Below are 13,734 nucleotides of genomic sequence, written 5' to 3'. Positions count from 1 at the left end.
AAAGGGAGAAGAAAGACGGGAAGGAAGACGGACATTGACGAAGAACAATTGGGAAGTGCCTCCGCATCTTCTTCTGCTTCCGTCACGACTGTCGTCACGACCGAATGAAATGAAAACATATTGATTCATTACGAAAATCGGTCACGGACTGCCAGATTTTACGATTCCCACTCAATCCTGCACTAAAGCGGATGACCGTGGTACGAGGAAAGAATTATGGATCTGCTTCGATCGACACATTTCATCACCTTCGTCTCGCTTCGGACGGCCCATGGTTGCCGACACAGCGATCTGTTCCTCGCTTCTTACACTTGCAGGAGAGTTGGTCGTATCGTGGACATGGCGCAACAGCGTCTCATGTTCCCGTGAAGATTTCCCAGGGTCTACGTTCTAACTTAGATCCCTTGAAAAACCTGAATCGCTCGCCAGTTAATCTGCGAAGGCGGGGATGTAGTCGCAATAATCATAACATCGTCTGCCTACGCGGGGCATGCTGGGCTTGCGTAAACTTTTCTTTATACTGAATGCACACGACACGTACAAAAGCTAAGATTTTTATGCATTTTTTTATTGAGGTAATACAATGACTTTCATTCTGATAAAACATGTCTGAGAACATACAGTCGAGTTCACTTATAACGGCCGCAAATATAACGAATGCTTATTACGAACGAGGGCGGCGCTGCCGGTCAAAATATGGTTTTCTTCATGGGGATTTAAGTCCCGAAGCGACTCAGGCTATGAGGGACGCCGTAGTAGAGTGCTCCGGAAATTTAGACCACCTGGGGCTCTTTAATTTTTCACTGACATCGCACAGTACACGGGCCTCTAGATTATCGCCTCCATCAAAATTCGACCGCCGCGGCCGGGATCAGTCCCGCGTCTTTCGGGTCAGAAGCCGAGTGCCATAACCACTGAGCCTCAGCGGTGGCACTACCGTCAATATTTTTATTAACGCAATGGCAATGCATCTCGGATACAATGAACAACTTTGGCCGCACCACTCGGTTATAGAGAACGAGGAGAGGCGCCCAAATCTCTCCGCCGAAGTCGAAAAAACCGCGCTTCCAGCAAGCGTAGGCACCGATGTGTCTCACAGCCCCCATGACACCACTTCGGAAAGAATGTGGTGAAGCGAAAAAGCAATGAAGATGAAAAAGTAACCGCCGGCCAAGCGTGTGACGATGGCGTACATGGAAGCTCATTCCGTGCATGAGTGCCGACTAGGCAAAGCGTCAGCAAAGAGACAATAAAGGAACAACATCTAAAGCGAAACTACTGCGCACGGTCGGGGAGCAGCCAACGGAGAGATTTGAGAAGTTTGAGTGCTTTACTGGCCCCATTGGGCAAGTGGTTCTAGTCAGCTTTGCAAATCTTTTGCTCCTGCGTGCAGACAGCCCGCAGACCTCAGTGTGCTCTAATATTCGCATGTTTGCTGACGACTGCGTTGTTTATCGCACAGTTACTAACGCCTCCGACCCAACATACCTTCAAGATGACCTAAACCGCATACAGGAATGGTGCGACCGTTGGCTAATGGAACTGAACCCTCATAAATGTAAACGTTTGTCCTTCCACCGCCGCCGTAACCCGCTTGATTTCCCATATGTAGTCGCTAACGTTCACCTGCAGTCCGTTTCATCATACAAATACCTAGGCGTCACGCTGTGTAACAACTTATCATGGGCTACACACGTTACTAACGTCATTTCCTCGGCTAATAAAACTCTCGGATTCTTACGACGTCATCTTCGCCACGCCCCACAACAGGTAAAATTACTAGCATATAAATCTCTTGTCAGGTCAAAGTTAGATTACGCATCGCCAGTTTGGAACCCTCATCAAGTTTACCTTATCAATGCACTCGAGTCACTTCAAAACAGAGCAGCCAGATTCATTCATTCCTCCTATTCGTACGATATCAGTGTAACATCTTTAAAAGCGGAATCCAGTTTAGCGCCCCTTTCACTTCGTCGTCGTATTTCTAGCCTCTGCCTATACCATAAATTTTTTCATAGTTCTCTGCGCTGCGCTCCCTACATTGCCCCGCCAGCCGGCATATCCCACCACATTCGTCATCCTTTCCAAGTGTTTCGCCCCCGTGCCCGTACTGTTACCTGTGCCGCTTCTTTTTTTCACCGTGTTTCTGTAGACTGGAACGACCTCTCCAATGACATCGCTACCATCTCATGCCCATCCACATTCGCCGAAGCTGTTACCAACCATTTTTCAACATAACACTTGTTCATTTGACTGTATGTACCCACCCCTTATGTAATACCCCCAGTGGGTCTTTAAGGTATTAAAATGAAATGAAATGAAATAGTGTCGCTGCGTTCTGTGCGCACGAGCGCTGGGCTACCTTCGTCGCTTAGTTTGTCTATGAATGGCAGACGATGCTGTGGAAAGCGCATGCGATCAGACGCATATGAATTTGCGGCTAAGCGTCGTTGATGCATGGCTAGTCGGACGACGACTCTCGGGATGACTTCGTTGGCGCGGAGGTCGACCCCTGGGAGAAATGTTCTAAAGAAGCCAGTGTACGCGAAGTACGACCACTCTCCGACAATTAGGAATCTGATTAGGATGGCCGACTTGTCATCAGCTGCCATTAACGCTTCAAGGGCGATTACTGTTATTGATACAACATTCCCAAATCACACTGTTGGCAGGAAACGTCTCGGCGCGAGAAACGGATCGCGCTCGTCAGCTTGGAAAGCACTGCAGTGGGGTTTGCTTTGAAGAAATAGACGCTCATAGCTCACTTCTTTAAAGAAATAAAGGTCGCTTTTGCCAGACTAGGTATTTTTTAAAGTAATATGGGAAAGCCATTTACTACGATCTTCGGATGCAACAAAAGCCGTCCGCGCAACCGCCTGGTTCGTTATAAGTGGGCTCGACTGCTGCTCATAAGCTAAAATAACCAGTTTTGTGATTGTTTTCGAGAGCAGCTGCTCCTCGAACGCGGCGGCGTACAAGTTGTTTTGAGGCCACCGTAGAGCTTTTCAAAGTCACCTGTAGGGGGAAAAAAGCACCACGATCGTTCATCTACTGCTGCAGGGAGGACGGTATGAGCTTCATATATGACATGGCTATTACTTGACCGAAGATACAGATTAAAGGGACACTGAGGACAATTATATCCAATTTAGTTTATGTTTATATCGGTCCTTCAGCGAAATACGCTTGATTTCTGGGAAGATTGCATTTAGAAAATTTCCCGCCAATCGGTTCAGACTACCGACGTCTGCACCGAAAAGGACTCTGTGATCACCGTTTGGGAATGAATGGCGGTGTAGCTGAGCCTCTGTGATCTGTGTACAAAACTGCGTCGACACACCACCGCTTACCTGCGAAATCATCCACTAATGGTGGTACCTACATTTCATTCTTTTTTTTTTTCCTTTTCTAGCTTATTAAAGCTCCGTTTTCAGTGAAAGTAGCGGCTTTATCTTAGCTTCAGAATACGGTAGTCTGTCGGTAGAGGCTAACTTTTAATGCGAAGGCATCAGATGGCTCATCGCCACGAAGACCCGTCGTCGCTCAAAAGAGTGGCGGCGTCACAAAGCTCGCGATTGGTCGAAGCGCTGTGAAGTCACCAAAGGCAGGAAAATACGAAATGTTAACCAGTAGTAGTAGATACTAGTACCTACACTTGCACCAACAACAAAGGAGGAGTATGGAACTGGAACAGAATTGCAATGCTTTCCAGTACTCGCATTTAAGTTCCTTAAGTGCACCCGGTAAGTGCGAAATCAAATGTGTTTCAAGATGTCGACGCGCGTGGCTTGACTATTCGTCCAACGACGCTTGACGTTGTGACGGAGCGCCACATCCTGTATGGATGTATGAGAAACTGACGAGCGCTTGCAGCGATCAATCCCTCGGGCAAGTGTCGTGGGAGCGCTGCAGCGAGCCGGATAGTCTTTCCGTCCGCGGTGACGATGTATGTGACGTAAGGGCTTTCTGACTCACAGTAACTTCCTTCACTGTCGTGGCCGCATGCTTCTCCCCTTCCGCGACCGTTGAGCAAGTCTAACATTTCTCACATATGCATTAGCTGTGATTATTTACAGTTATATCCTTTTGTTTGGGAGCCCGTTCGACGACCTCAGTCACCGGTCTTCGTGAACGTTAGTGAAGGGCCTCTTGCCACTACCGTTGAAAGTGTGAACACCAACCGCAAGACATGCACTGACCTCGTGTCTCGAAACGGAGATCTTGTAGACGACTTTGCCTACCTCAGCACGCCTTTAACCTATCACAAAGCTACAGTTGGCGACGTTAGAGTGGTAGGCCGTCACATTAAACGTTACAACAGACTACAGCTCATTGTTTACTTGGTCATAACCGCAACCAAAACTTGTCCATGAAATTCGCGTTGCAGGGTGGTTAGCGGGCGTCAATTTTCTTTTGTCAACTTTTATGGTTTATGGTTTACGATTTTTAACGTCCCAAAGCTACTCAAATATGAGAGGCGCCGTAGTGAAGGGCTCCGGAAATTTCGACCACCTGGGGTTCTTTAACGTGCGCTGACATCGCACAGTACACGGGCCTCTAGAATTTCGCCTCCATCGAAATTCGAGCGCCGTGGCCGTGATCGAATCCGCGTCTTTCGGGTAAGCAGCCGAGCACCATATCCACTGAGCCACTGCAGCGGCCCTATGTCAAATTTTCACGCCTGACAAGTTTTCAAGGTAGTTAATCTCGCTGGAAAAATTTATTTCAGAGTTTATCCGTTCTTTTACTCTTTGTGTATTGACACTATCAGCCCCTGGAAAGGCGCTGACAGGATTGAACTCTAATTTAAACAAAACAGTTTGACAGCATATTACACGACAATGGCAAGACATCTCACACTATGGTATTATGCTTAATTCGAAAGTGACACACAGCGAAGATAAGACAAATGCACTCATAGTCTTGAAGGGACTTTGAGTGCGTTTTATATTCTTTCCATCTGTGTCCCACTTCTGAATGAAGGTATCAACTGAGGTCGTAAGTTTTGTTCAAGATATTGTTCCTGGGCCACCTCATCTGCATCATTCGCTTTAATGGCAGCGCGAACTTATCGAAATGCGATCTTGTGAAGGGCTAACCTGAAGGCGTGCTGGTGAGGAATGACGTGAAGTCATCGCGTCGTTCTCATTGGCAGACGATGTCACGATTGACACACATTAGCGAGTTTGCTGGCTACGAGGACCAGTATCGCCTCAAACAAACAAAAAAAATATCGTCATATATCTGTCAAATCAACTGTCGAATACCAAGCACATTCTAAATTCTTCGACTGCCATAAAAAAGTTTGCCTTTTGACAGGTGTGCGTGCGGTATTTGCATCCGTTTGTTGTTGCATTCGTTTGTTTGGCTCGCTGGCCAGCTCCAGTGGTGTTCGCCTTACTTTTTGTTGTTTTTTTTTCCTCTTTACCACCAAGACCACAAAGCGCGTTCCTGTCGGGTGAGAGGGAGGGGTATCTGGCAGCGGAGAACGAAGAAAGGGGGGGGGGGGGGGGTCGTTGTTGTTCCCTCGCCACTGAGTGCAGCGGTGGCATCTACGCAAGCGTCGTGTGTAGCACAGCGCTGGCGATGATGCCTGCATCTCTCGCGTTGCCGACGCTATACCACTCCTGCTTCTGCTGCTGCATCCGCCGCTACCGCCGCCGTCATCGCCCGCCGGTGCCTCAAATATTCAAGGCATTCGGGCGTTTTTCGCCTCCTACGGTCCACCTATGTATATTTAAAATTTGGTGCCGCTTCGCGTTCGGCGCAGCTCCAGGCTTTTTCTTTCCCTTCATTTTTTTTTCCCGCCTGCGTTTCGAGAAAAACCTTTTGTCTTTTTTCCTCTGTCGCAACACTGTCGTCACCTTCCCTCCCTGCTTTGGGTCCATCCAACTTTTTCTTTCATCCCGCCTTCTTTCCTTCCGTCCAGCTTTTTCACCACCTTGCTTATGCGCGGTCAATAGACGTCTTTCCCCTATGTACGGCCACCTTCTTTTATTCCACGATTCTTCCTTCCGTCGCCGACGCGTGCATGTGTCGAGAAGGCGAGCGAGTTGCCGAGCTAAATATTGCAAGCGCGAGAGAAGCAGCGCCGACGGGCGACGCTCGGATAATAGGTTGAGTGAATAAGGCATTTTCTTGGAGAACTTGCGCGCGCGCGCGCTGCAGAAGTCTGCCGTCGGCTGCCGCCATGGTTCCCATCTTTCCCTCCATTCTTTATCTTTTTTTTTTTCTTTGTGCCCCTTCTGCGTGCCGGTCGTGTGCTGCCGTAAAATGGAGTTTTTGAGCGAGAGGGGAAGTGGAAGCGCTTGTGACAGAAGACGAGGAAAAAGAAAACACAGGAGACAGACGTAACGTTAGCAGATCAAAGAGTTCGCATGTAAGAGGAAAAGCACCTGGGCATTAGCCGGTTTGTGTGGGTCAAAGCGGGGAGCAAAATGGTGTAAGCTTGTTGGATGCGTACTGTGCTGCTTCGTCACTATCAACTGGCCGTCCCTTACAAAAATTTTTTAGACAGTCTATAGACTGTCCATAGACTTCTGTCTATAAAGTCTATAGACTCTCTATAGACGAATCCTAGAGAACAGTCTATAGGCAATACAAATGCTATAGACAGTCCACAGACAATCTATAGATTTATGGCCATACACTTTTAGTAGACTTTTATCTATGATAGTCTTAGGCTATGAGTAGACAAAAATAAATATCTATAGGAAGGCAGTAGAGTCTATGAGAAGTCTGTAGACTGTCTACAGGCCATTTTTATAAGGGGTAAGCGTCGAGTGACGTGCAAAGGGCTTTTCTGTCGTATTTGATGCCGTCTAGAGTGCTCAAGGTTGCCCTAGTTATTACTTCCGTCTGAGTTGTGAGGTTTGCCTTGGCATTATAGTGGCTTGTGAGGTCCAGCTCGACTTCGCACGGATTAATATTGGTCTGGGTGCACTGAACTGGACAAGTGTTTGGCTGCATGTTACACAGTACCAGTGTCGAAGGATAGCACTATTTTTGAGTGGAGCACTTTCCTTAATAAGTTGGCTCGTTCTAAACGTAGCAGAACAAGGCTCGGATAGGATGAATAGAGCCGGAGCAGGTTCACAGCCAAATACGTGATCAACTGCACGGAGCCACAGCTATCATCATCATCATCATCACGCTTAATCCACAACGAGCAAAATCCTCTCCAACTGACCTCCAATTATACCGGTTCCGCGCTAACGTGGATCACCTTGTCCAAGAAATGTTTAGATTATCAACGTCCAACTAGCCTCTGTGCCGCCCGGAAGTATGCTTTGCATATCCACTTTGTAATCGTTAAATGTTGCCGTTATCTGTTCACCGCACAGCAATTTCATTCGCATGATATAGATTCCATCATTGCTTAACCTGCGTAGATTTTCTCGCTTCCTACTGCCGGAACCTGACTACCCATGCTTGTTCAAACTATTCAATATTACTTCAGTTTTCTTCGTGTCAATTTGAAAGCTCAGTGTTGTACTTTGTCTGCTCGTGCCCTTAATCGTGCGCTGTAATTCATCTCTTGCCTTACTTAATAGAGCAAACTCAATAACAAAATGAAGGTTGCTAAGGTGTTTGCATTAACTGGAATCTATCTCTTCGCAATCCATGCCTCTTAATATTTCTCGGAGACATGCTGGAAATAACAATGCAGAGATTTCCTCCTGTTAAGACCGTCTTTCTGAACGGCATTTCCTAACTGCTCCCGTGGAGAATTGTAGTTGCTGTGTTGGCTACAGTGTGCTTACTGAGGGTGCAGACATGGAGCATCCGAATCGTATGCGAGTTGCAACTGATCCAAACTTCCGTGCCAGTGAAAAACTCCTCTCCGCCTCTGTTAAAAGAAAAAAGAAAAGCAAGTGTTGATCGGATCAAATCGTGCCTGGCGTGCTGGCTGACGTTGCGAAAAATTCGAGGACAGAATAGTCTGTGCTAATTGAAGCGCAACCACAGTACGAAGGCTTACAGAGTGTGCGCCAAATAAGCACTCTCATTGGAGCGTGTCTTGGACCTTCTTCTGAAGTAGTTGGGAAAAGTGGTGTATAGTATCTAGCCACCTTGATGGTGGGCTTTTTCACGTTGGTGCAGAACTTTGACGCATTGAAGTAGTACTTGCCATCGTCTGCTGTACGGATACTTCAAGCGGGAAGGACGGGCACGAGCGGCGTTATCCCAGGAATTTTCCCTGCTTTCTTTTGGGCTCACCATAGTTCACGTCAAAACACACACACACACACACACACACACACACACACACACACACACACACACACACACACACACACACACACACACACACACACACACACACACACACACACACGCACGCACGCACGCGCGCACGCACACACACACACACACACACACACACGCGCGCACACACACGCGCGCACACGCACTTAATGTATGAGAAATAGTATTTATTTCACTGATGGATAAGAAAACAGCGCGAAAACAATAAGTTCACTTTTCGAAAATACTGCGTGCACTTACAATAAACCCAAGCGGGCATGGCATAAAAACAACGTGTTCACATAAAGCAATACATCAAAGAGCGAAAATATTATAATGTGCAAGTTAACAAAACCAACACAGGTCTGAAAGTAAAAAAAATTCTTTTTTTTTTCAACCTATGTTGTTTTTGTTTACATGTGCGGTGTTACGTTTTAGTCATTCATCAGACTTAAGGGAGATAACCGATACCACATGGCAAATTGCTTGACAATTGGTGTTAGAAAACTGATGTCATGTCTTAAGGCCAGCTTTTTAAAAGCACTGCAACGCCACCAATTGACGACTCTTTGCAACCATATTTGCTTGTAATGTCACGTTAAGGTAAGGGACGAAAAAGACGTGAAATAAGAAAAAAGCATAATAGACGAAGAAGAATGAGAGCACTCCTTTAATGAACGGACTTGGGCACGCTGTGGTTTTTGTGTTGTCACACCATCAGGCGTTTTTTAATGTTGCGAGCATTTTAATAAACCAGAAAATTTTGGTCGGCTTCTCAATTTAATCAAGTAATCAAGCGAGAACGGCCAGTGAAGTGTTTTGCGAAGAAAAATGAAAAAAGCTCGAATAAACTCCATTCATCTCTGCCAGAAGTTTTAGTATGTCGGATTATCTCTAATTGCATTAATACTGCTGGTGCTTCGCATGAAAGAGATAGGAAGTGATTTCTGCTGGGTGCTTAACAGCGCATATTGAAATGAGAAACCAAAGCCACGTTTAGTGTGGTCGCTGACAACGAGTTGTATGTTCAATGGCGCATTCGCTGCTTAGCCAGTGAATAATTGAGCTCTGAATCTGCGCGTGGGACGATATTATTGCTCTCTGACATAATCACTCGCGAACTGCAGCTTGGCTATTATCTCGTTGTGAATAAAGCCTCGTCTAGTGTCGGTGACAGGGAGTGCGGTGGGTTGGAGTTCTGTCCTTGCTGACGTCACATCGTGGAGCTTGTGAAGCTTCCCGGATTTTGCGAAAGTGAATGGTGAGTTTTGCGCTTAAAGTTCGGCCTTGTTAGTGGAGGTCGAGTCAATACCGAATCGACTGCGCTTGTGTAATTAGCGGGGCCTCAAGAACCGCTTCAGAACCTCTTTAATACTCTCAATATGGACGATTTGAAGCTCGGTTGCTTCTAAGTCTTCTCTGTACGACTCATTAGTGTTCCGAGACAGCGTCGAAACGGCGACTGTTTTCTGACGATGAGCGCAATTCAACCAGGTTTGATGCTTCGAGAGGTGTTCTTGCTCTCAGAGAAAATCAAAGGAAGGGGAAAAATAGGAGAGAAGAAGCAACAAATAGGATTTAACTTGAATAATTATTAGGCCGTTTGTATTCACAGCTATAGCTGCTGCAACTCTTCTCATGGTCCCTTGCGATCGGATAAGGTAGCAACTCTCCTCACGCTACCATCGATAACGTAGCAATTAAATTGGCTAGCAGTAATACACGTTTTGACACGCGCCCCGGACTCAATTGACGCGGTATAAAGTGCTTTCAATCAATCAATCAATCAATCAATCAATCAATCAATCAATCAATCAATCAATCAATCAATCAATCAATCAATCAATCAATCAATCAATCAATCAATCAATCAATCAATCAATCAATCAATCAATCAATCAAAAAGTGTTGTAACTGCTTTCACGAAAGCCGTGAAACTTCGCTCGAACTAAGGCTCGCTTCATCCTTTCTGCTGCCGAAAAATTATTTGCAGTTGAGGTACTCTACTCTGGATTGTTTGGTGTCCGGGCTATCCACGGTAGCCATGTCAAGTGAGTGGACTATCGTTGGTAGCTCACGTGAAATCAAAGATGCTGCTCACCCATGGACCTCTAATATGAGCGAATAGTAGCGCGCGCGAATTTGGCTTTTGATTGGATGGCGTCTGCTTGAGACTGTGCAACGTTGCGCAGTATGAGTGAGAAATGAACGAATCGAAAAGCTGTGATCAAGCACAGCAACCTTTCATTTTAAGACTGTCGCTGTAACGGCGCCCCTTCACCGTCTACTCCTCGTCCTTGTCTTCTTTTAACTGTGGCTTTCAATGAGGTGGCCTCAGCTCTACATCAGGGCAACCTTTTTTTTTTCTTTTGAATGTCTTCTATAAGATGGCTCTACACTTCACCCGCTAGCTCTGCGGAGAAACGCAACTCGCGAATCTTAGCGCTGGAGACGCGGGAAGAGGCTGGAGGGGGGGAGTTGGCTGTCACTGTCGAGAGACCGCTTCCCGCAAGCAAGGGCGAGGGCTGCAGCTGCGAGGGGGAGGGCTCCGCCCTCCGCCGCGGATGACCAGATCCGTGCGGTCCTGATGGACCCATTATGAATTTGAAGAAGAAAAGTTTCCGGGGCTCTTCCAAGCGCAGCGGCACCTTTATCGGTCCGGAAGCGGCCCGTCCGTGAATGAGAGTTCGCATCGAGAAACATCGGCTTTCTTATTTTGAAGTTTTATACTAAAGCCTCTCAGTCTTTCCTTGTTTTTGTATGGGTTTTGGCGCATGCTCTTAGATTTTGAGTTCGCGTTGTTATTAGTGAAAAAGAAAAATCATGAGCGCAGTATCGCCTAAAACTGATGGCTTTTTTTGTCCGTTTATCGCCACGTTTACAAAAATGAAGAACAGCTCTGTAATAACCTGGTTCCTCGTTTTTTAAATAAAGCATGCCCGATAACATTCCAGAAATTTTTTCATCCGGTCTGATGTTTATCTGGAAAACAGAAATAACTAACCACGAATGCTCGAACGTCGAGACCACGCCAGACCGAGACAGTTTCTGATCAGCTTCCGAAAGTTGCAAAGACGGGCGTCTTTTCGCTCTTCTCCGGTAGACTGCAGCGCGACTCGCGCGCAAGCTCGGCTTTCTCTCGGAGGAATTACAGAGGAGGCCCGCCTCCTTTTGTTTGCCCAGCGTCATTTACATTTCGAACAGGTCAGCGAAACAAAACAAATGCGTTGTTTATTCGCCGCCGAACCCCGAGCCCGGTCGACGCTTCCGCGCGCGCTGCGCTCCGTCGGGGGGCGCTGACGGCGGTCGCAGGACGTCGCTTCAGTCGCAGTCGTCGCCGCTGCCGCCGCCGCCGTCGTCTGCTAGCGCGCTCCTATCATCTGCGCTCCAGCTCCTCATCCTCACTGCTCGGCCTTCGCGCGGGCCCTGCAAGCTCGCCTGGCCGAAAGAACGAAGAGAATGAAGGGAAGAGAAAGAAAGAGCCTCGCAGCATCCCTTCTTTCCTTCATCCCTTCCACCTACAGCCCCGGCGGCTTTTTGTGCTATTATTCTGCGCGCCTCCGCGGCCATTTTTGCCGCTCGCATTAAGTATTTGTTTTCTTCTTTCTTTCCTGGCCCGTTCCATTCTTTCGCGATTTTTTTTTCTTTTCCTCCGCCCCACCGGTCTGCCTGCCATCTTGCGTCGCCTCCGTCGTCGTCGTGCGCCTTTCTTTCCTGGTATTCATTCTCGCAGCACCGTTTTTTTCTTCTTTTTTATCGTTTTCTTCCTTTCTCTTCTCTTCGTCCGCTCCCATCGGCGCATCGTCCTCGTCGTCCCCCTCCGCGGACCTCAATGGCGATGCGACCCATACGCGTAGCGGAGTAGCTCGCTCTCTTCCCCTCGGCGGCAGTGCGCGTGGTGGTGGCGCGCCGTGCGCTCTCGCGCTGTGCGTGCGTGCGCTTGTTTGTGCGCGTGTAGCTCCGCTCGCAGGCGGCGGATGGTGGACGTCCGTGGACTCGGCGCGCGACGACGGCTCAATGCCTCGCCCGGTGATGGCTAGTGGCGCGCGGCGCGCTGCCTGCCGCTGTACGGCGCGATGTGCCCCGCCTGTCAAGTAGCCTCCTCCGCGACTGACTCGTCGGCCGGCCTGCGCCGCCGGTTGTTCATCCGAGCGACGGATATGAGGCTGCCGCCGCTCGGTAGTGTTTCTTGTGTTGCCGCTTCTGCTTCTTCATCTTCATCCTCCTCTTCCTGCGCTGCTTGCTTTCCGCCTCGCTTCTTCAGGTGAGGGTTGCAGCGCCGGCACGCTTGAGCCGGATTTGGTCTTGCGCTAGGGCTGCGCGGATGTTGGTTACTTAGCGAGAAACGAACAAAAAAAATTTAAGCGATGGCTGGCTTCGGGTGGCGAAGGAGAGCGAGAGAAGGAGCAGGAATCGCTTGTTCTTCCAGTGAGAATTGCTTTTCTGCCAGCGTTGGTTTTCCTTGCGTTTTTTTTTTCTCACTGTGAGCGCTTGATTTTTTTCGGGCGCGCGCCTTGTGTCCTTCTCCCCCGAGTCTTTCGCTGGCGAGCTCTGCGGGTCGCCAGAGATCATACTTACGGAGTGTGGCCGGTGCTCCCGGACGAGCTTGCGTCTTCGTGAGTTTTATTGCTTCGAAAGTTTGGGGTGAAAGTGACTCTAAGACGGAAGTGGTTCGCTTTATTATATGTTTTTTTTTCGGCTTTAGAGCGGCGGATGTTCTGAAAACGAAAAATAAAAAAAGGTTAGATTTTCGGTTGCATGTCATCCAAAGATGTCAAGAAAATCTGAAGGGGGTGGTAAACGTTAGAAATGCAAAAGTCCCATACTGAGAGTTCGTTTATTTGAAAACATGATTGTTTTCTTTGTCTGTGCTTTTATCTTCATTAAGAAACGTGCTAGCTTTATTATCTACATCGTAAGTTATTACTTTTAAAAACAGAATGTGGCAGTTTCGCATCAATTTTTCACAAGACTATAGCCATCGCTCATGTTTCTTGCAGTGGCATGTGAGGCTTTTTCACGACTCTGACCAGTGCAGTTGACACAAGCGCCGTTAAGTAACTTTTATAAACTGTATTGAAGAATTACGAAGGCGATACCGCACAAAACGAAAAAAAAAAGTGTCCACCCTGATAAAGTAACCTCAGTGCTTCATAGTGCACTCAGTGTCGTAGCTGCAGTTACCGTATGAGATGTGTGATATAACCACGTGACAGCTAGCGTTGACAACACCGTTAATGGGCAACACTGTGCAGGAAGAAAGAGAGGAAGAGAAAACGAAAAAAGTAGAGGAAGAAAGTTCGAACGAAGGCAAGACAGGTGTTAAAAATGATTAGCTTTTATACACTGGTAAATGAACTGTAGCTTCGCCTCCTACAAACTTTTGTAATTAGACTGCACGTCATTAGAACTTGCTTCTTTTCTACGAGTCAGCTTGTCAAAGGCCTCGAGAAAACTACCGGATCAAAAGATCACCACAACACTATT

General features: G+C 47.6%; 1 protein-coding gene across 8 annotated transcripts in view; it reads left to right on the top strand.

Moving 5' to 3' along the window:
• The window catches only part of sif (guanine nucleotide exchange factor still life), a 214,516-nt gene that overhangs the window by 25,154 nt on the left and 175,628 nt on the right, over nucleotides 1-13,734 (top strand). Inside the window, exon 1 of one of the 8 annotated variants that reach the window (XM_089570557.1) lies at nucleotides 12,147-12,511. The exons of the other annotated variants lie outside the window; for them this stretch is intronic. The gene's annotated coding sequence lies outside the window, so the exon portion shown is untranslated. Of the gene's footprint in view, nucleotides 1-12,146; nucleotides 12,512-13,734 lie in introns of those variants that run through there. 8 annotated transcript variants of the gene reach the window in all.

Source organism: Amblyomma mixtum, chromosome 2, assembly GCF_055824585.1.
Source record: "Amblyomma mixtum isolate Tamu chromosome 2, ASM5582458v1, whole genome shotgun sequence".
Taxonomy (NCBI): domain Eukaryota; kingdom Metazoa; phylum Arthropoda; class Arachnida; order Ixodida; family Ixodidae; genus Amblyomma; species Amblyomma mixtum.
Note: the sequence above shows the minus strand (reverse complement) of the source record. Positions and strands in the feature narration are given on the sequence as shown.